General features: G+C 41.0%; 1 protein-coding gene across 2 annotated transcripts in view; it reads left to right on the forward strand.

Annotated features, from left to right (window-relative positions):
• Positions 1-22,472, forward strand: part of IL12B (interleukin 12B) — a gene marked incomplete at its 3' end in the record, with an annotated part of 148,507 nt that overhangs the window by 35,295 nt on the left and 90,740 nt on the right. For both annotated transcript variants that reach the window (XR_014572447.1, XR_014572448.1), the window contains one exon: positions 795-8,718. Of the gene's footprint in view, positions 1-794 lie in introns of those variants that run through there.

Consider the following 22,472-nt stretch of genomic DNA (forward strand, 5'->3'; position numbering starts at 1 on the left):
CAACAGAGGTGCGCTGGTGGCTTTCCTCTGGACAGGATTCTTCTTGTGCTCAGGTACTGGATCATGTTCCAGATTCACGTGTTTATTATTTAATTGTGATGGTGCTTATTTTCTAGGCATCCAGATTTTATAACTTAAAATATTGAGGAATGATGAAGAGAGAATCATTTTGTTATATATTTCAGTTTGTAAGACACAGCACGCTGCCAAAACACAAAGACCAAACTGAAGACATAATTCACACATCATATTTTGTAACCTGAAGGCCCCTGAATACCGCAGACTGATATGAGAAACCATATCCAAATTATGCTTCCCCTCTGGAGAACATTCCTCCATCCATAATGGAAAACTGAACGGCAGGTGCAGAAGGCCAAGTGCTCTCAGCTGGTATTCCTCAGTGACTAGATCCCCAGCAGGGCTACATATACTAGAGGTTTTCTTTACACCTTAAACACTACCTGGAAAAAATGCTTAATAAATGTTCAGGTTTCTGTTTCCCAGCTGTGTTGTGACGGGGCTGACTATAGAAAACTGGATGGTGAGATCGATTTTTCAACTAGGAAATTTTAGGAGATAACTGAATGGATACAAAATCTTCTTAAACACCAGCAAGTATCTTAATTTCTTTGCATAATCTTTCCAGAATTGCAAGGAAAAAAATTATGAAAATGCTTTTAAAGACATGATATTCTACCATAAAATTACGTAGTTTTGGGTACCTTTGGGCATATGTATTACATTTCTATAAGAAATCATAGTCCAATAATGATAATACTTAAACTGTTTTCCAGGAAGGATATGTGGTTTTAGAGCATTAATGAAGAGTGATCAAAACCCTCAGTATGCCCCACTAATAGATAAGAAAAGCAGAAGAAAAGATTGCAAAAGGTGTATCCATGGTCACCAGCTGTGATGGAGCCAGGGACAGGCTGGCTCTTCCAGCTGTGTTTTAACCAGGAGATCTTTACCTGGACATTAGGACTGGGAGACAGCAAAGTGCCCTCTGAGGCACAGACCTGGAAAAAGTGCCTGGAGTTGCCTTAAGTATTGCTTCGGTCTGCATGGCTTGGAAGACTGAACCACCAACCACCTGGGGAAAATCGGAACAAAACCAGAGAGAAAATTGCAGCTCTGCACTTTCTGCTATATAGGGATTATTTTGTTTTCTCTCCTCAAACTTGCATCAGTTGTCTGCTTTTGATTGAAAACCCATTCATTATTTCATAACTGCAATCAATGGATCTCAATATAAAGCCTTATGAGCTTAAAATGGTCCAAAATTAGTATGCGTCGTGGACAGAGGCCAATCAATCAATCAACAAAAATTAATCTGGCTTGTGAAGCGTGGCCGGCAGATCAATTTCTTGTGTGAGCTGAACCACAATATTGACTGAATTGTGGGAACAGATGATGGACCTAAAAATTCTGCGAATTAAAAGGTTTAAATTAGTACTGCAAATATTAAATCAAGGCCAGGCAGAAGAAGAGGTGATGTATTCTACTGTTTATCCTAAAATTAAATCCGGACAATTGTTGAACAGTGTTATTTTTCATAGATTTGTAGTTTTCTGGGCCAGCGTTCTGTCCTGTTCCAGTCCTTGTATTGTTTTATACTCACTGATTTGGAACTGAATTATAATCAGGCTGATTAGGGATAGACGGCTTCAAGGATTTTTCATGGGTGACAGAGAAGAGAGAGCAGGGATGATTTGAGCTGTGTGAGTCACTCCATGAAAAATGGCCAAAGTTAGTACCTCTTTGGGGAAAATGAGCAGAGCAGCACTCAAGGATTTTGCTCATTAGCAAGAGCTCACAGACCACGGTAAATCATTTTAATCACTCAGGGGGCATGTGTACCTTTGGGTAAACTTACTACATGTGTAGCTTTTGGGGACACACGGGAGTTTGGTTTCCGCTGTGATTGATCTAAATCCTTAAATCTATTCATCTATTCTATTAAAAAAAAAAAAAAAAGTATTATTTTGACATCCAAGCATGATAATAGAGATGTCTTCCAGCTTTGGTTGTTTTCCAATTGGAAAACAGCAGTTTTCAATATCTGGAAGCAATAATAAGAATAACAATTGAAAAAACAGTGTTACATGACTCTTTCACAGCTGTAAGGCTCTCACCAAATGCATCTGCTTCCCCACCTAATGTTGTATTTGCATTAAAATTTCCTATGAAATAATTAAGCTGATGAAAAATGCTGTTTTCTGAAGTAAGAAACAGGGTTGTACTCTAGCAGAGCTTTGATTGGGGCTTGTGGTTGGCAAAGTTGAATGCTTGGCTTGCTCTTAACAGAATTACTGTTTCATGATAGTATTTGTGACTTTCCTACTCTCTCCTTTTCCAACAATAACTGTTTCTGTTGTATCTGAATTTACACAACAAAAAGTATAACTGGAAAACAACGTCTGGAGAACTGTGGCCAGGCAGTGAGCGGGGGAGCTGGTTCAGGCAGCAGCCAGGTCCATGGCAAGGGCAGCTCGGATCCTTCAGTTCATGAGGAAATCACTATGATTTCTGTTGCAGATGATATTCATAGATCTTGAAAAAACAGGAAGCAAGAAAACCAACCTGATTAAATACTGCAAGAAATATCAGCCAGTGGAGACTCTGAGTCTCCTCTTTCACATTTTTCTCTAAGGCCCAATGTTCTGGGCTGGGTGGGCTCCTGGGTGCTTGTTCCTCATAGTTCGCTGGGATCTCACAAAAGCACATTGGGAAGATGAGTAAAAAATTCCCTGAACAATACAGTAAACATTTCACCCATACTCTTCTCGTAAATAAATGTTCTTTCACTCCAGCAGCTGGAAGTTGACTTTCTCCTTGAAAGAGCCAGCTTAATTTAGCGGATAATGCTGCATTCATTTCAGCTGCAAGGATGTTTTCTAAATGCATCCTAGAGATACAATATTATTTCATCTCTCCTATCTGCTTTCTTAAGAGGGTGCAAAGCAGTTCAGCTAAGAGCAGCAATTTAAAAAATGAAAGCTGTTATGTGTCCATATATATGCACATATATGTGTGCGTGTAAATCCGTACGTGCTCTGTGCTTCACCTTGGTCTAGTTAGCCATACACACTGTGGTCATTTCCTGGGAAGGCACTGGCTGTACTTGCTGAAGTGATATTGGGTGAAATTCCTTGCTGAATCTTGCTGTTACAACACTGATTTTCAATCACATGGAAGCTTTTAAGATCAGTAAAGAATTCCAGACTCTTCAGGGCAATGTATCATGTTTACAGCTGCACCTTTGCAGCCATTGCTGTAATTAAGGTACGTTTTCAAGTGTTACTGAAAAACACATCTAATTTTATGACATTTAAACCTGGATCATTAATGGAAAGGCTGTATAATATAAATGTATTTCCAACCTAGGACAATTAACTTAGCAGCAGCAGCTAGGTGAGGAAAGCTGTGGCCTTAAAGTGGAAAGAGCTGTTATGTTTATTACAATGCCCAATAAATCATTTACAGCAAGAATCAATTATCTGATAATTTCCAGTTTTTGCTTTTCAATTAATGGACTGAATATGCACCTTTAAAGAAAAAGAGTAATTTCTCCTGATGCATTAGATTTTTATTTCAGCCTAGAGGGAATATGTATGGATTTTATCACTAGATATTAGACCAGACGCCATTGCTGAGAGCCCAACTGCTTCTACGATCTATCACCCTGGCTTACTGGGGGTGTGGGGTTACCTGTTCCCTGCAACTGGTAGCATTTTCTCACACATTTAATATAGCATTACAACTTGAAAGCTTTAAAGCACAAAATGGAAGGGGCCATGGGAGCAGACTGGGCTAAAACTCCCTCTGTGGGGCTGTGGTGCAGGTGTAGCAAGATAAGAGCAAATAGTGTGACAACAAGTCGTGTCTTTGTAAGGGAAGCTTCATCACTCAATTCAATGTGTTGGTTCAATACAACAAAAATAATCTGATTCAGCTGACCTTTAGTGGTTGTTCTCATCTCTTCACTATCAGTGAGTTTCTTATACGTGTGAATGCTCACAGAAAGTGAAAACAACACTAATAATATTCAAGTTATAAATTATGAGAGCACAAGCACCCTGATGAGCTTTTATTGCACACGCAGTATGTTTATGTAGAAATTACACAGGGAAAGTAAAAAAGATTCAAGTTCATACAACTTGGGGCCAGCAGTCAGGCAGCACAGGCAGCGTCGGGGGCCTTACCTGCCCAAAGTGCTGATGCAGAGCAGTGGGGAGCTGCTGAGGGGTGGGCTGGGGATACTGGTCTCAGGGGCTCCCCTCCTGGTGCTGCCACAGAAAATGCTCTTTGAGGGGAGCCTCTGAACTGGCTGTCCTGGGCTGGGATCACCAGCAGTGCTGAGAAATGTTCTGTGAAGCTCTGAGCCCTGTGCTGGAGTCGCCGGAGGTTTTTCAAAGATGTATGGATGTAGTGCTTAGGGACATGGTTCAGTGGTGAACTTGGCAGTGTTAGGTCGATGGTGGGACTTGATGATCTTAAGGGTCTTTTCTAAACTAATGATTCTGTAATTCTGTGGAGAAAACTGCTACAGATTACTTGTTAATCTCTATGGTTATTTGCAGACAGAAATTGCTGTGCAGTTATGAAAAAGCTTCATGCCATGCCAGCAAAGCAAGATTTCTTCTGAAGAATTTCTAGGTAATATTGCACAGTAAAAGACAAATTCATGCACTGAGTCCATTTGACTCCTGAAGTAGTACAATGAAAAATTTGGATGAATTGCTGTGGAACCACCGAGTCAGGAGTTCTCCTGAGCTCCAAGGTCAAGTATATAAAAACTGAGAAACCCAGTGGAGTATGTGTTCCTGGAAGAAATTTGAAAAATATATATGAGAACTGTTTTGCATTTATTTGAGCAAGTGCATTATTCAGGCATATTATTTATGTTAATGTTTTTATGCATATAGGTTATTTTATACTTAACAAAAATAAACACAGCAACTTCTAACTACTTTTAAACCATTTACTGTGCTCTATTTCTCTTAATTTTAATTTGGTGTGATATAAATGATAAAAATAGAAAAATCAAAAATGGGATTGATATATTAATTATATATTCCACTTTATGGATCTTTTTATGCCTAGAGCACTACAGAAATGAATAGACAAAACCCAAAATGTGAATTTCAAAAAACGCTCTCTAATATCAATTCTAAATCCAGGATTTAATCAACTTGGCTGTGCAACAGTTCATCAGACACTTGATACAAATCACTGTTAGCTGTGCTTTAATAGTCAAGATTATAACTCATCAAATTTTAAACTTTTGATTTATTTATTGATGAAAAGGTACTATCTGTTTTGAAGAATCAGTAAATAAATGAGTTTTTTTTACTAACTAGAGGGATGGTTTAAATTTCCTACCTTTGAAATAATTTGGGGCTTATGAAAATTAATAATGACTAATCTTACTTAGTAGAAAAGAGGAGAAGTGCTGATTAGAATTTTTGCCCTATTTTTGCTATTTTTGCATGCGTAAGTGTTGCAAGATTTAACACTTGGGAAGACATTATATATGAAACCTGAGCAAAGACCATGATTATTGTTAGTTTTATATTGAGGAAAATCTGCAAATACATAAATCCTCAGAAAATTAAGATTAGTAGAAGAATTTATGCTAACAAACTGCATTTCAGGGCATTGCCTGGAGCTATCACAGCAAAACATCATTGTTATTCAGCAGCGCAGCGTGGGCGGAGAGCGATGAGCTGAGAGGACCTGTTGATTATTGATTAGGTGTTTCACTCATAAACATAAAAATTTGCTTTATTCCAGAGCGGTGTAATTACACATGATGTGCTATGATGAGCCTTTTTCTTCAGAGTTACATTTCCATGGGCCTTTGTTCAGTGCCCTGGTGCAGTGTGTGTGTTGCCAGGACAGCAGTGAGACCGAGATCTTTGTCTCAGAGGTTGTTTCTTGCTTCAGTGAGATGAAACCGAACTGCGCTGACAGCTGTAAACAATATCCATCAGCAAGGCCCCTTTCAAGCCCCAGCTTTCCAGCAGTTCCTCCTCTGTCTGATACTGTTGTGGTTTAACCCGGCTGGCAGCTAAACACCACACAGCCGTTCGCTCACCCTCCCCCCTCCCTCTCTGGGATGGGGGAGAGAAACGGGAAAGTGAAGCCGGTGAGTTGAGATAAAGGCAGTTTATTAAGACAGGAATATAATAATAACAATAATAATAATAATAGTGATAATGATAATAGTATTAATAATAATAATGTGTACCAAACAAGTGATGCACAATGCAATTGCTCACCACCTGCTGACCGATGCCCAGCCTATCCCCGAGCAGCCGGCCCCCCCACCCCGGCCAGCCACCCCTATATATTGTTTAGCATGACGTCAGATGGTATGGAATACCCCTTTGGCCAGTTTGGGTCAGCTGTCCTGGGTCTGTCCCCTCCCAGCTCCTGCTGCACCCCCAGCCTGCTCGCTGGCAGGACAGAGCAAGAAGCCGAAAAGTCCTTGGCCTGGTGTAAACACTGCTCTGCAACAATTAAAACATCAGCATGTTATCAGCGCTCTTCTCATCCTAATCCAAAACGTAGCACCCTACCTAGCTACTATGAGGAAAATTAACTCTGTCCTAACTGGAACCAGGACAGATATGCATCTCCTTTGCTACTTCAATAGAAAGAGATGAAACTCAAGGCTTTAGCAGCTTAGCAAAAAGTAAAATGAGCAAACGTGTGAAGTCTGGATATATATGTGACAGGGAGCCTTCTCTGTTCAAAGAGGGTTAAGATTAGTGTTAATTTGACCCAGCAGAAATACAGGGAGTAGCTGTGCCATTCAGGTTAAATCTTCTGAAGTTGCTGTAGGTCTTCAGATGAAGACTGGCCCTCTTATTCCTCAGGCCACGCGTCTGTTGAGGATCTGACAAGACGAGCTCAGAGCAGCAGCACTTTGGGGCAGGTTTTGTGTTCACTGTGAAAGAAAGCCCTGAAGGTCATTCATGTTTTGAAATGGCTGGAGTAAGATTTTAGCGTTCTGAGTAAATGCATTTGTGATCATAGCACAGGGCTGACAGGACAGTAAAAGGTGTGAAAAGGAATAATCCCTGTGGCTTTGTCAGTGCAGTTCAGGTGGATAACAAAATTCATCAGCAGGCTTGAATTTTTCCAAAAAAATAAATAAATAAATCTGGATTTCTGTGGAATCTTCTTCATCTACGTTTCTCCAAAATAATTTATTTCTCAAGTTTTTACTAGTAAAAAGCAAAGATTTTAGATGGAATGGTAAGAAATAAACTTCATTGTAATTTTCACAAACCAGTCTTCTCTCATTTTCCAACTTTCATTTTCTGCTAAATATTCATCTCTGTTTTTTTTTCCTCTGCATTGGATCAATAAGGAGTTTTCACACAGTGAGATTTTCCTTACAGTGTTCAGATATTAGGATGTTAAACAGAGATCAGATGGTCTTTTAAAATCCTAGGCTTGTATGTTTTCAGTATGCAGTAAGGAAAGCTAATATATTTACTGCTGATGTGCATATGGAAAAGCTAGCAGCAAGTGGGAAGGATGATTATCAGAGTGAGAATTTATCCACAAAAAAAGACCAAACACATGCAGAGGAAGCCAGAGGATCTACAGAAATAGCAGCAAAGGCTAATATGAAGCAACTAACTACAAGATTAACTAATTAGTTTCAAGGGCCATTCTGCCTTTGAAAGCGTTTTGATATGCCAATTTCTCGCACAAATTATTTGGAAGCGTTCACATCCACATCTGTTTGCTCAGCTACTAAAGAAGTTTTTCTGCTGTCATTACAGGGCTACTGTGCATAGCAGGGAACAAACTCATTTTTTTGCCCTTCTTGAGTATCTCAAACAGAATTGTTTATGAGAACCTAATCAAGCACACCAATGTGCGTTCAATGTGCGTTGTGAAGAGTTGAACAAGGGAAATAACTAAAGGGAAAAGAATAAATTAAAAGGTAAAGTATATTAAACGGCAGCATGTTCCAGTGGAATGAATTCAAAGAGGGAGAAGGCTGAAATCCTGGGCAGGTGATAGCCTGATCTGATGGGAGCTGGGAGCCGAAATCCCACTGATGTCTTTTGTCCAAAGTTTTCTTTCAGTAATCCATTCCAAGTTATGCTGTTACTTTGCAGTTGCAGGGAGCCCTCACTGAGATAATTCAGAGGCTGCTACCATGCATGTTCAGGTTCGTGTGGTTTCAGGCTTTGAGCATGGCAGCCGGCTTTCTAACCATCGCCCCCCATTTGTCATCTGTCCCTGTCCCTGACCCCATAGATGGCACCAGGTGCACTGAATTCTGTACCATGAGCAGTGTGTTGTTGTTAACAATGGTCTCACACCCAGCCCTTATCCATTTTACATACTGACATGCTGAGGCACACACACCGTTTGATCCCTAATGTCCATCGCATCCCCCTGCTCCATCCTACACATCAGGGTGCCAGTGCTGTAAGTGCTCTGTAGGTGAATCCGTAACATGAAGAGGATAATGAACCTCTGTAAAGCATTAAAGGTCCTGGCAACCTGAAAAGCTAGCTGTCCTGGGACTCTTGAAGCCCTTTAGTAAGAAATCTGGCTTTCATCTGTGCCTTAGAGACTTTGATTAGAAGCACTGCGGTCTAACTCCCAAGTGATTTATGAAAGAATCAGATAGTGTCTGTAAAATAGTTTGATCTTGATTCATAGACAATAGCAACAGAAATAGTAAAAGAAGGAAAAAAGCTTGCTTGGCATTTTTCTATTTCTAGTATTTGCTGTTTTGATTAATGATTAGTAATACAGACATTTCGGCTGAGTATCTGCGAAAAGCTTCCCGACAATAGGCGACTTCAGAAATTAGCCACCAGACTAAGTGCTAGAGCTTTGTAATTTATGATGTCTTTATCTCATTTTGGATAAAATGGTAGTAAATATAGTGTAGAAAAAAATCTTGCAAGGGCAAGAGTCTAGATGAATTGATGTAAAGGACAGAAACTCATTGGCTAAAAAGTTCTTTGCAGCTCTCATTTCTGTGTACGGGGGAGGATGACAGATAACACTTCATGAAAACTGCATTTTATTGACTTTTGTGATTAAATGTTTCTATTGTTCAAAGTAATTTTTATATTCGGTGGATATGCTTAGCTGTCTAGTGGCAAACCATCTATAGGGAATAGAAAATGTGTAACTACTCTGAGTCTTTTGCTGAATAAAAAACAGGGTAAATTCTTCAAGTCATGGGTGTTTATCTTGCAAAACAAATCATAAGAATGAGCCAACGTGTAACGCATTAATTATTCTGCCTTTGGCAGAACTTAGCATTTGTGTGATCTGTTTGGTTCAATAATTTTAATCAGTCCCTTTCCCTGTTGATCAGAAGAGGAATGCAATAACTTAGAAAACTAGCTTGCTTTACTGAGTGTGGGTTTTCTTTTTATCATTGTTTTGTTTGTTTTCTTGTTTGTTTGATGGAGCCTGCTAAGTGAATGTGAAATCCTCCTAATGTTTGGGATATGCCTACAGATGGGTAGCCATTTATTGCTAAGGCTTGACAAGTGAACCAAGTCATGCGCTTCCCCTATCCAAATGTTCTGTGAGAGGTCCCAGACCTCCGAATACCTCTTAGAAGTTGTGTGTGATGCTCATTTTTCTGAGCTTACAGCATTGCAAGTAGACTTTTATGAATCGCTCTGTGGTGCCTTTGGGACAGCCTGACTCTCCTCATATATAATTTTGCTAGCCCAAAATACCAACAGCTGTTTTCAGCAGCACCATGAGAAGGTTGTGAGGCAGCCAAGAATAGATGGGGACAGGAACGTCTGGTGGAGGTAGTCGAGCTGAGGGTCAGAGCTTACAGGGATTTCCAGACGTGCTCGACTCATGACAGAGCAGAAGAGATGTTTAACAAGCTACTCCAGAGTAAGCAAAAAGGTCCAACATGACCTGATTGCAGCCTTCTCCAGCCACAGCATGAGCAATAGTGACTCCGGTGTGTCTTCACAAGGCAGCTGGCCTGCATGGAGCCAGGAGCTTGTTCCCACCTTTTGCTACCAGAGACTACACTTCCTACACTGAAGTAGCTTTCTTTTTCATGATCATGTCCCAGGTGTGGTAGAAATGAAGAAAGCTACTGATAAGCGATCACAATCTGAATAGAAATTATAAGCTCAGCTCCCCAAGGTGATGCTGGAACCCCTCTGCAGAGGAGTAAGAAAAATAGTGGACTTTGCCAGGAATTGCTTTGCAGCTTTAGTGCTGTTGAAATTGCCATCTGCCAGTGACGATTCTGCCAAAAGAGCCTCTTGTAACACAGTTCTGTGACAGAGGTCAGCACAGAGACAGCACAGGATTTTAATGATCTCCCACTTCAACAAGTATCGCTAAACCAAAAGGTCCGAGTAACTCATAACTGATTAATCATTGCATTCAGAAGAGACTTATTTATTAGGCTTTAACCCATTAGCACAGTGCTTATGTAGAAAATAGGAGGCTACTAGGAGACAAAACGTGAAATCTTAATCTCCTGAGAACTGTGTTACTGTATAATATTAGAAAGAATTGCTAAGGCAATAAGCAAAACAGACATTTACTGCTTGGCTTAGACTATTTTTTCCACTCTTCCTGCCTTTCATTAACAAAATAACAAGCAGGTTCCTGAGATTATAGAGGTAGGAGTGAGGGGGAACAACTGGCCATACAAGCCTCTGGTGTCGTCTGCCCATAAGCAAAGCTGCTCATTCCATTCGAGAAGTTTTCTGTCTGCTTTTCCATTGAACCATGTCTGAAATTGGCTCTTAAATCCATACTTAAACATTCCAGTATAAGTTTGCCAGTCTAACCTTACAAAAGTTTTTAGGTTTTATTTACAAAATATAGAGGTCAAAACTTTCCATGGTAGGAGCCTAAATATAAACAGTTTTAAAAAAATAAGTAAGTTTGGATTCATTCTCTGGCCCAATACATGGAGCCAAATATTTTGACTTTTACCCAGCTCAGTGTTTTCAAAAGATTTTGCCAGATTCATCCAGATGATTCCGGAATTACCACTCCTACTACCAAAATCTAAAGCAAAACATCTGCCATTTGTGAAATAAACCAGCACTGTTAGGAACCCAGAAAATTAGACTTCGGGAGTGGTAATCCTTTCAGTTTTTGTAGTGTTAACACTGGCTAGGATTGGGTGAGATAGGAGGCAAGTGATTGCTACTGTCATTTTATAATGCATTAGCAGTAATATAATTTCGTCATTGCAAAAAGAAGGTCTCAGGTTGATTTCGACTGCTGTTAACAGCCAAAGTGATGCTGAGGATTTTTCTCTGGCTGGAGCAGGCATTTTCTTTTTAACTCCAAATTCTTAGTCATCAAGGATCTGCCTTCAATTTGACAAACTCAGATTGAAGCAGTTCTGTGTAACTTCACATACAGTGGTGTGTTCCTGGCAGGTTTTCTACCTTCCAATTAACTGTAACAGCGGGTTTAATTCCACATTAGGCTATCTGTGTATCCCGACTGAATGCAAAAGTCAGTTTGTGCAATGGGGCCAAGAGAGGAAAGTGGAGTGCTGTAGTCAGCTGTGTCCCTTCGTGCTGTGCTGCAGTGCTCGTGTTTTGCAGAGGGTAAAGCTCGGCTTATATGGCAGCATCAGTTCCGTGGCAATGCTACTGATGCTTTTGTGTTGAAATGCAGAACATACTTCGGTTCAGATCAGCAGGACTGTGAAAATGTAAACAAGTTGACAATCTCACCTTGGCAGGCTGGTCTTTTGGGCAAGTAGTTTTGCAGTTTCATTGGTATAACGCAGCTCTGGCATGTTATTTTTGCTGGAGAGCACGCTAATATCCATTAGAAGGGCAGAGGAAAAGCAAAAGGATTGATGAGTTCTTCAGCCAGTTTTGGCAGTTTTTAAAGGAGAATCAGAGAAGACAAAGCAGCATAACCCTAGGGAAATAGTCTTCAATTTTTTACTTCAGTAATTAAAATTCTTTTATTTGTATCTGTTAAAAGATAGCTTCAAAGAGCTAAGTGAAATAAAAGATATGATGAACCACACTTGGCACTGGTAAGTGTCGCAACCAGAACAAATTGTAGAAAAGTGCTGCTGCTTCTTTTCTGTTGTAACTGCCCTTAATCCTCAGGCTGTACATAAAAACAGGTATATACAGAACCAGGTACTAGGGCAGTTTTGGTGCATTACAGTTCTTGTGATGATTTTGAAAGACACTGGTAATGACTGTAGAAATTCATATGTAATGTAATGGTCTTACCCAGGGAGTATGTTGTAATAGCAAAGTATTTTAAAGGCATTAATACATTTGTCCTCACAACATTCTGCAAACAGACATCCTCACAACATCCATCTTCAGAAGAGATTAGCACAAAGAGGCTACGTAAGCTCTCTGGTTTACATATTGCATACCATTACATACCTAGTAGTAAAATTCAGGGATTTCTGGTTCCCAGTGCTGTGTTCAATTAGGACACATGAAGTGAAAAAGAACTAGATGCAAGTTATTAACCAAGTTTCAATTGAACCTCAATATGTTCCAACACCTCACACTTTTTGGTCATATTTAACAGCATTTTTGACTTGCAGAGAATGGTATTCCATCCCTCCTTCTTTACATCTGTCCCATGATGCCCCTTCTATCAAAGGAGGACTCTTGGATATGTTTTGGTAGTGGTGAGGAGAGGTGACTAAATATCAGAGTATGCTGCAAACTGCTTAGCCATGTGGCGCTGGAGCTCAGGCCAGGCTTTTCTGAGCCAGTCTCTGACTGTGCTTTGTTTCATTGGCAATTCTGGCTGAGAGGAATCCTGATTCATGTAAATGAACTCTTACCAGCTCACAGTAACAGCACTGAGCCCTAGGTTTCCAAATGTCTGTGTTTCTGTCAGGTGCCATTATAGCACTCAGGTTCACTGGAAGCAGGATGAATAATTTGGTAGAACTGGTAGAAATTTCTTCTCCTCTGTGATCCATCAACTTGATACAAATTTATGTTGAGTGTCCCACCAACTCCAGTTGGTTTGCATTCAGAGATATATGAAGTTTGAGTGTCATTGTTGATACGTATCTCTCATCTTGCTGGTAAAATGGTGTCTTTTTCTATTCCAATTAAAAAAAAAAAAAAAAAAAAAAAAAAAAACTTGCACTGAGCCATCATTTATAGTTTCTTGTAAAATTTCATCAGATAACATGTTCTGGTGAAGGATCCTGGAAAGAGTCCAGTGGAGGGCCACAAAGATGATACGGGGCCTGGGGCATCTTCCCTATGAAGAAAGGCTGAGAGGCCTGGGTCTGTTCAGCCTGGAGAAAAGAAGACTGAGAGGGGATCTCATCCATGTTTATAAATACCTGAGGTGTGGGAGACAGAGGGTTTTGGCCAACCTCTTTTCGGTGGTTTGTGGGGACAGGACAAGGGGTAATGGCCACAAGATGGAGCCCAGGAAGTTCCGCACCAGCATGAGAAAGAACTTCTTCACAGTGAGGGTGACGGAGCACTGGAACAGGCTGCCCAGGGAGGTTGTGGAGTCTCCTTCTCTGGAGATATTCAAGGCCCGTCTGGATGCCTACCTGGACAGCCTGCTCTAGGGAACCTGCTTTTGCAGGGGGGTTGGACCCAATGATCTCTTGAGGTCCCTTCCAACCCCTTCAGTTCTGTGATTTTGTGATCAAACAAAGGATCTTGACAAAGTAGGGTGTCAAGTATATCCTTTCCAACCACATGCTAAGGTCATAAGTTATATTAGAAAACAAGGAAAATATTTGGTTGATGAACAGCACAAAGAAATGTCAGCTTGATTTTTTTGGAATTCCACAAAAAAATACACACTAAGTACTGTACAAAACCATGGTCAGCTTTTTGAACCTCAAACAGATGGAGAAGCTGCCAGCTTGCTGAAAGAAATACCGTATGTATATCAGTTTCATAAAGCAAATGCAGGTTGACAAAGTGATCTCCAATAGCACAGGTTTTAACCATGGCCTTTCTGTGTCCTGGGCTGTTCTTGAAGGAGGAATTTCTCCTGCAGTAACAGCCCTGTTCATCCCCAGAACAAGCAGAGAACTGTTATGCAGCAAAAGCACAGCAGTAAGCAGCAGTTCTGAGAAGGGCCTTATCCTCTACAGAAAAACACTTTGCAATTCTCCGCCAGGATTGAAGCAAAAGCCTAAAAAGCTATGCAATAGCTTTAGTTCTGTATTAAATTATATCATTGTGTGAAACGAACACTCTCAAAGCTCCACAGAACTGTATGAAAAAAGAGTAGCACATGAGAGAAAGCCAGCCGGAGGTGTCACCTCGCCCCTAGGAGTTATTCGTCCCTCACCCTCATTGTACTGTAGCAAAGTAGCTTCTTCAAAGTCAAATCTGAAGCCACCTGGGTCAGAGTTGTCCCAGGACCTAGAAGAATACAGGGTTGACTATAGTAGATTGTATGGATTGTATGGATTGAAATGAGTTACCCAGAAGAGTATTACTGCTCCCGGTGTTGTCTCTCTGAGGTGTCGCAGGAGGGATAAGTAGAGATGAGTATTGTTGTCACCGTCTGGTAATGTCAAGAGCAAGAGAAAACATTTCCAAGACTATCCAGCAACTAATGCAATTGTTCTGGTTCCCAATCTAGTTGAGTTCTGGGGAAAGTGCAACAGTGACAGTGGGTGTAAAAGGCTTTGATCACTCTTTTAGTACAGATGAGACATGACTGATGCTTTTATGTTGCAAACGCTGTGAATGAGCAGTAGGAATAACGTTAAATAGAGGATTTGGTAAGGAGGTTTTAAGGATGATGAAAGAACATAGGGATGTTACAAATGGATAATCAGCTTTGAAGCAAGAGAAAAGTGGCAGTGAAGAGCCAGCCCTGAATGTCTGCTGCATAATAGAAAGGGCACAATATTTGCGTGAAAGGGCTGATATCAAAGGGCTGTCAGGGGACCTCTAATCTCAGCTGCAGGGGTATAAATCAGAAGCAGTTCTGAAAGCTATTCCAGATCCAACACTGTAACTAAGATGAGATCATGCTTAGATTTGATAGCGATGAATAACAGTTATGGGATGAGCTCAGTCAGATTTCCTGGTCATGGAGCAGTACGGGATCACGAGAGTTTAATGCCAGCTGAGAATCTCTCCCAAGGCATACAAACCTGCAGTCTTTGTGCTGCCAGCCGTGAGAGCTGCACTGGCCCACCTTTATCCCACTGCAGCTGGTGATAAAAGAGGGGCTGACATCAAGGCAGATGTGGTCATGGGCTTAGCTTAATGGGCCTGTGGTGAGGAACATTTTCTTGCAGGGTTATTCTCAGTTCTTTCCTGTTATACAAGTTGTAATTTCTTTAAATACACACAAAAAAAGAAGCTAGTTGTAGGAAGTTATTAAAAGTAAGAGAATGTTACATTTAAAGGAGACTTGAAATTGAAAAAAGTGGTCTTAAAGGTCCTTTGCCCTTCACACATTTTCCTAAAAGTCGGGTTCTCTGAGGACACACGACCTGCCTTAGTAATCCCTGTTCTGAACAAGTCAACAAATTCCCACTGCTTGAGTTCCTGACTGTGTTCATCTTATACTGACAGGAAAAGTGCAGACAAAGGGCAACTAAACTCCTGCTAAGTCAAAGTGTGCTTTCATTTGTATAAATATAAACAGCATAAGCCCCTGATGAATTCAAAAGCTCTTTAACATTTCCTGTTTTTGCCTTGTCATATATCACCTTAAGGGTTGCACACTGGCAGAAGCATTTGACTCAAAGCATAAAACATTTTTTAAGCTGCAGGCGAGTTCATAAACATATGTTCTAAGGCAAATTGAGAAACAGCCCTACCTGGAACCTCTACAAACAAACAGGAAAAATTAACAAAGTAAGAAATTCCAAGAAGATACATGCAAAAAAATTAAATAGGCCTGAAAAAAACATCCCTTATCATTCCTAAAAAAAAAACAACAAAACACAAAGCATCCTCCCCCAGCCTTATTCATTAGTGAGTGAGTCGAATTATGACTTGATCATATGTTACAAACAGAAAATTCAAGAAAAGACTCTTCAGTCATGGACAAAAACAACTTTGATGCTCTCTATCTGTAGGAAGACAAAGCTATTTCATAATCCATTATCTAGAAGTTGAAGCATCCTAAATTCCTGCTGGAAGTAAGAACCGTGTTTGTAATGTGAGGAAAACATTTACTGATGGTTAGAGAAGATGTTATATTCTTAGCCATTATCAAATCAATATAAATATTTTTGTAAAGAAACGTGTTCAGAGAAACAGGAATTATCATATCTGTGATATGAATTGTTACTGAGGCTCTGCAATTCTGCTGTTGGCTCTGTCATGTATAAATACATCAGAGAATTGTGATGGCAGATTTTCTGGGACACTACATGAAGAATATAAATAAAAATAATTGTTTTTCCTAGTTATCTGTGCAAGAGCTAGGCTTAGCTTGGATCAAAATTTTCAGGCATTAATACTGTTATTAGTACATCGAAGAGAAGACTCATCTTGTGTGCACCTTTTTGAGTAGCTGCACTATATGAGAAGCAAAACCAAGGGAAAATGTAGCATCTGCTTTATTGTGTTTGTCCATCCACTACCTGCTTATTGTTTCAAGGTAGTGAATTTTCTTTGTGTGGTGTTTTTCACAAGAAGCAGGAGAATGACTTTTTCTCAGCTATATGCAGCCTACTTCTCTTTGATTTTTCAGCCCATCTGCGATGCCCACCTTCTCACAAAGCTCTGCAGTCTGCCAACTGCAGTTTAAGAAGATCCAAATGTACTGCACTTGATAAAAACTGATAAAAGCAATTGGATAAATAAGAATACGTAGATGAAGTTTAGTGCAGTGAAGCCAACATTCGGGATTTTCTAGGCATTAGTCTAAAAAACTGTGGAAAATTTCATACTGTAAAATCTGACATTTCCCCTCAATTGCGAAAATACAGATCTGGTAATGGTGTGGTTATTGTGCTACTTGTGAACCACACACTGTCCACAATAAGTGACGGAGACGTTAATAATAAGCTATCTTTGTATATATTACAGGGGTGGAGCACTGAGGGCTCACAGAATTGAAAAAGCACTTCAGTGTGCAGCATTATTTTTCAAAGAGAAAAGCAAAGCAGACATTGTTGCAGAGATGTCTTTAGATGTGCCTTATTAGGATGTTCAACTTATTTATGCTATTATGCGTTATAAGTTTTGATATAGTTGGTTTGATTTGTTCTGAGGACAGATGCTGCTGGCAGACTAAGGCACATTAACTTTTTGCCGTACTGCAGGGTTCCAGTGGTGTTGATAGCACTAGTCAGAAACTGTCAGTTTTCTCAGCTTAGTAAGTACCCTCTGCGAGGAAAACTGCTGGGCCAGTAAACCAGATCTCGCCTCCTCTCCTCTCCTCTCCTCTCCTCTCCTCTCCTCTCCTCTCCTCTCCTCTCCTCTCCTCTCCTCTCCTCTCCTCTCCTCTCCTCTCCTCTCCTCTCCTCTCCTCTCCTCTCCTCTCCTCTCCTCTCCTCTCCTCTCCTCTCCTCTCCTCTCCTCTCCTCTCCTCTCCTCTCCTCTCCTCTCCTCTCCTCTCCTCTCCTCTCCTCTCCTCTCCTCTCCTCTCCTCTCCTCTCCTCTCCTCTCCTCTCCTCTCCTCTCCTCTCCTCTCCTCTCCTCTCCTCTCCTCTCCTCTCCTCCCCTCCCCTCCCCTCCCCTCCCCTCCCCTCCCCTCCCCTCCCCTCCCCTCCCCTCCCCTCCCCTCCCCTCCCCTCCCCTCCCCTCCCCTCCCCTCCCCTCCCCTCCCCTCCTTTTTGATTACTCTTCTAATAAATGAAGTGTCTAGGGCAAATTTCACTTCTGCCATTGATGTAAGCTATGTGGCATTTAGAAGGTGAAAGCAGAACTGTTTTAACATCACCTGCATTCCTGGGCCTCTGCATCCTGCTCTTTTCTGACTGTTCCTGAATGGCTTTCTTGCAGCAACAGGAGAACTGAATAAACTCATACTGACTATTGCAACTGCTCCCTGGGTGGACTGTGCCTAACAAACTCATGAAAACCATTTGTGTGAGCCAAAAATTGTATTTTATGAGCAGTTCCTGAGGAAACTGGACTATAGCATTTTAGCCCTTGTGAGGCTGGTGCAGTCTATTTATAAATCCATGCGTGGGGAATGTTCTCTTCGTTTCCCAACACCATAGTGATATCTGGGGTAGGAGGAACTGTACCTTCTCATCTTGCTTAGAAAAGCTTGAAAGATACTAGAGGGAGAAAAGTTGTTGAAGGGAAACTTAGTCAACATAATGTGCTGCTTTCTCCTTTTGATACCCTCTACCTAAACAAAGGACTGTAAAAAGATCTACCTGCGATCACTAGCTGGGCAGCAGCATGAGTTACACTCATGACTGAGAGGACAATCCAGACTTCTTCCTTCTGATTTTATTTTAAACCATATTAAGGAGAGTCCAGAAGTAACATTCTGGTTACTTCTCGCTTGTCCTTGTAGGCATGGCAGGCCAGAGGGACAGCTGTTACTGTGGTTGTTCTTTCAATCATTTCAGTAAAAGCTTTTCTCATTGATTTTTCAGAAAAGCAAACACATGAACACAGTTCTAACTCTCTAATGGTTAAAACAGGCAAGATAGTTCCTACCCCTGGAATATGACTTGCAGAGGTACTTTTTTACACTTTGTTTTATGAAAAGAAAAGAAAAGAAAAGAAAAGAAAAGAAAAAAGAAAAGAAAAGAAAAGAAAAGAAAAGAAAAGAAAAGAAAAGAAAAGAAAAGAAAAGAAAAGAAAAGAAAAGAAAAGAAAAGAAAAGAAAAGAAAAGAAAAGAAAAGAAAAGAAAAGAAAAGAAAAGAAAAGAAAAGAAAAGAAAGAGGAAAGGAAAGGAAAGAGGAAAGGAAAGAGGAAAGGAAAGAGGAAAGGAAAGGAAAGGAAAGGAAAGGAAAGGAAAGGAAAGGAAAGGAAAGGAAAGGAAAGGAAAGGAAAGGAAAGGAAAGGAAAGGAAAGGAAAGGAAAGGAAAGGAAAGGAAAGGAAAGGAAAGGAAAGGAAAGGAAAGGAAAGGAAAGGAAAGGAAAGGAGAAAAGAAAAGTTAGCTTGGCACAGCCAGTTTGTTTTTTTTTCCCCTAAGAAACTGTGTCCTGAAAGAGTCCAGCTCATCTGACAGGGGTCTGTTCCCTGGCATTTAGTCACGGGCCATCCCTCTTCCCATCCTTGTCTGAGCTTCACAACAGCTGGAAGAAGAGGAGAAAAATTTATTTAGGAGAAGGAATTCAAACTTATAAAAGCATGTATTTCTTCAATAAGCAGGACAAGCAGTGACATAAGAACGGTCAGACAGTCACAGGACAGTCAATGGAATTAAACCTTAGCTGAATTTAAAAGGGAAACATAAAATAAATGCTGGTTGCGCAACTTGTGATTAACTCTGGGAACTCACTGCCACAAATATTTATTGGGCCATGCTGCAGAGTACAGTTCTATAAATAAGTGAAAACATGCTGTATTAATAAGAGAAATATGCTGTATATAATAACACAAACTGCAGAATTAATGCCAGAGGAACATACAGTAATTAGGAGTAAGGAAATGTCTGTCCCTCCAAGTGGTTTTAAAGGAGAGAGGCCTCCTGTGCCTCGTTGGGCTACCTGCGAGGCCTTACCTGAGATGTCTCCCATGAAGGACAGATGCTGAAGGTGGGTGAGCTCCCAGCTCTGAGAGGAGCCAGGGCAGAGATGGCCTTGGTCCAGCGCTGCCGGTCAGCACGTGCATGCAGCTCCTGCGGATCCCTCCTCGCCGAGGCAGAAGTTCTCCATGTGGAGGAAGCAGGCGGCAATGATGAATGAATGCTGTACGTTGGCATGTCTGTTAGAAGGAAAGTGCTGCTTGAGGAAGTGGATGGAAAAAATATCAAACCTCAGGGGGAAAGACTTAAAATAGTCCAGTATGTCAAGGAGAATGAGCATAAGGCTGTTGATAGAGGAGCTCTGGTGATTTAGGCCTTAAATTGCCGCAGCTTTCTTCTCATTGTCTTTGCCAATGGCTCCATCCCCCTCCACAGCAGGGCTGGCAGAAGAGAAGGTGATCCTTAGGGTGTCTGGTAACCAAGAGTAAAGCCACATTCCCTGGCTGTGCACGAGAGGTGATATTTTGCAAGGACACGTGTTCCTTTCTGCGGGGACAAAAACCTCCAGTAAAAGTATAAGTGGACAAAAATGTCCCATATCTACTGAACTGCAGGCACTGGAGCTCAGCTGAGGGCCCTGAAATGGGCCTGCATGTGTCAGGCTAACTAGCCTTGTTACCAAGGGCTGATAAACTTTATAAAATAAAGGAATTGCATGGAATTTTTATGTCAGTTTAAAAGACATTATTTATCCTCAATTCTTGCCCATGTTGCTGTGTAAAAAACCAATATATTATAACAGGTTTCCCTGGTCATTGCTTGCCACGAGGACAAAACAAAGTTGAACTGCTTGATCAGCATGGAACTACCTAGTGCCCCACAAACGTGCATGAGAGAAACACAGGATGTGTGGGAAATGGAAGTGAAATGCGGAGTGCTGTTGGGGGAGAGCAGAAGCTCTGAGCCCTGGCTCAAAGTCTGAGTGTTCAGGAGAGCAAGGAGAGGGCCGAGATGCTGCCAGGACTACTTCTGTAACGGCAGTTTCAGGGCCAAAGTCTTCTAATTTTTATCAGTTTGCAAATTCCTTATTTTATTTTATTTTTTTTCCATTGTGACTGAGTTAATCTAAAGGAAATTTACAGAGAAAACTTCTCTTTTGTACCTCACTGAGCCAGGAAGGCTTGCATTAGAGAGATGACACCCTTGACTGCTGTCATCTTTATTGTGCTCTGTTGGCTGGAGAAGGCTCAGATAGATGTCCAAACCCTGAAATTTAAGGCTTGGGAAGAAAGATAGTTGGATGGAAATCCATCTTTGACAAAGGATGTGCAAGGGAACAAATATTACAATGCTATGTGGACCAGCCAAAGACAACTGTTTCTGAATGCATCAGTGCATGATGCTGACAACAAAGTTTCTGATCACTTCGAACCTCGCTTCACAGAGAGAAGTATCTGGATTGCCAAAAATGACAGGATGGCCAGAAATTGCACTTTTCATAAACAGTACACCACCACCTTGACTCCCTTCCCTTGTGAGAGGTCCTACAACAACAGACTCTCCCCAGATCAGTTGGCCGCTTCAGTCCCACTGACTACAGATTGTAATCAATATTTTCCACTGAACTCTTATTTTCCTGATGAAGGATGAGAAACTGCAGAAAGGGAAAAAATCACAACTGTCCATGCTGTGTTGGACTAATGCATTATCCACACTTGCCTTGTTGCTAATGAAGGCAGATGCTTTTTAGTCCCTGACAATGCCCTGGATGTTTGCTGGGAAGTGATTTGTGTTGTCTTTGAAATGGTCAAACAGTCCACTTCGTGCTCTCTTGTAGCTCAGCTCACACTCTGGGAAACATTTCTGAGCTGAGAGAAGTAGTTTTCAGAGAGATCACAGGTTTCTTCAGAAATGGAAGATTTATTTTAGTAATTAACAGAGAAAGTGAGGCAGGAGTCTGGGAACCCACCTGTCTGCAAAGCACCACAGTATCAGTGGATTTGGGTATTATAAAGCTAAAGTTGAATTGTCCCCCAAAACTAAGAGGGACAACACAAAACATCCTTACTTGTTCCCTGCTTTGGAAGGAAGGACATCTTTGGCTCACAGAGGGAGGTGTTTCTTTGCCTCTTGAATAGGATCTTAGACTTTCTGAAGGTGGCTGAGGAGGTGTTTCTTCTGTTTTGTCATTTTACCCCCAGATTTCCCTTGTTTGCTGCATGCATTGAAATGCAAGACTGTGGAAGATGAATGAAGTCCCCTGATCTGAAGTTTCAGACAGAGAAGATTTCAAATGGGGATTTCTCTGCTGCTATGCCAAATGCAGGGCTACATCTGTACATGTTTCTCACCATTTGTGTGAAAGGCCCTTTCCTTTCTGGTTGTGCCAGGACACAAATAGTGCAATACCAGGGTCGGGCTGCTAAGTCACATGCCCCCCCAACAGCTCTGAACACTTCCTCATCTTTCCTGGCTCAACCTGGCTTTCAAAAGGAACATCTGGGCTCAATGGTAGAGAAAAAATTTGCAGGGTGAATTAATATGCCTTAGCAGCCTGCTGGGGCTTTTCCTTATTATTCAAAGTATGTCTTAGCTCAAATGTATCAAATGCCAGTGGGAATGCATCTTCAGGGAGCTGAGGAGAATTCAAGGAAGGCACACACTGAAAAATATATGTAGTCTTCATCTCTTCAGGATATTAGGTAGCTACTTTCCTGGGTAGGGAATTGTTCTCTTTGCTGCTTAAAGGAAAAGAAAAAAAAAAGCAAAACCCAAATAGGGTAAAACTGCAACAATAACAAAAAGCACACAAATTCTCAGAGGAGAAGGACTGAGTCAGAGTGAGAGAGTGAAAACTGTACCATTTAACACTTC

Source organism: Anser anser, assembly GCF_964211835.1.
Source record: "Anser anser genome assembly, chromosome: 14".
Lineage (NCBI taxonomy): Eukaryota > Metazoa > Chordata > Aves > Anseriformes > Anatidae > Anser > Anser anser.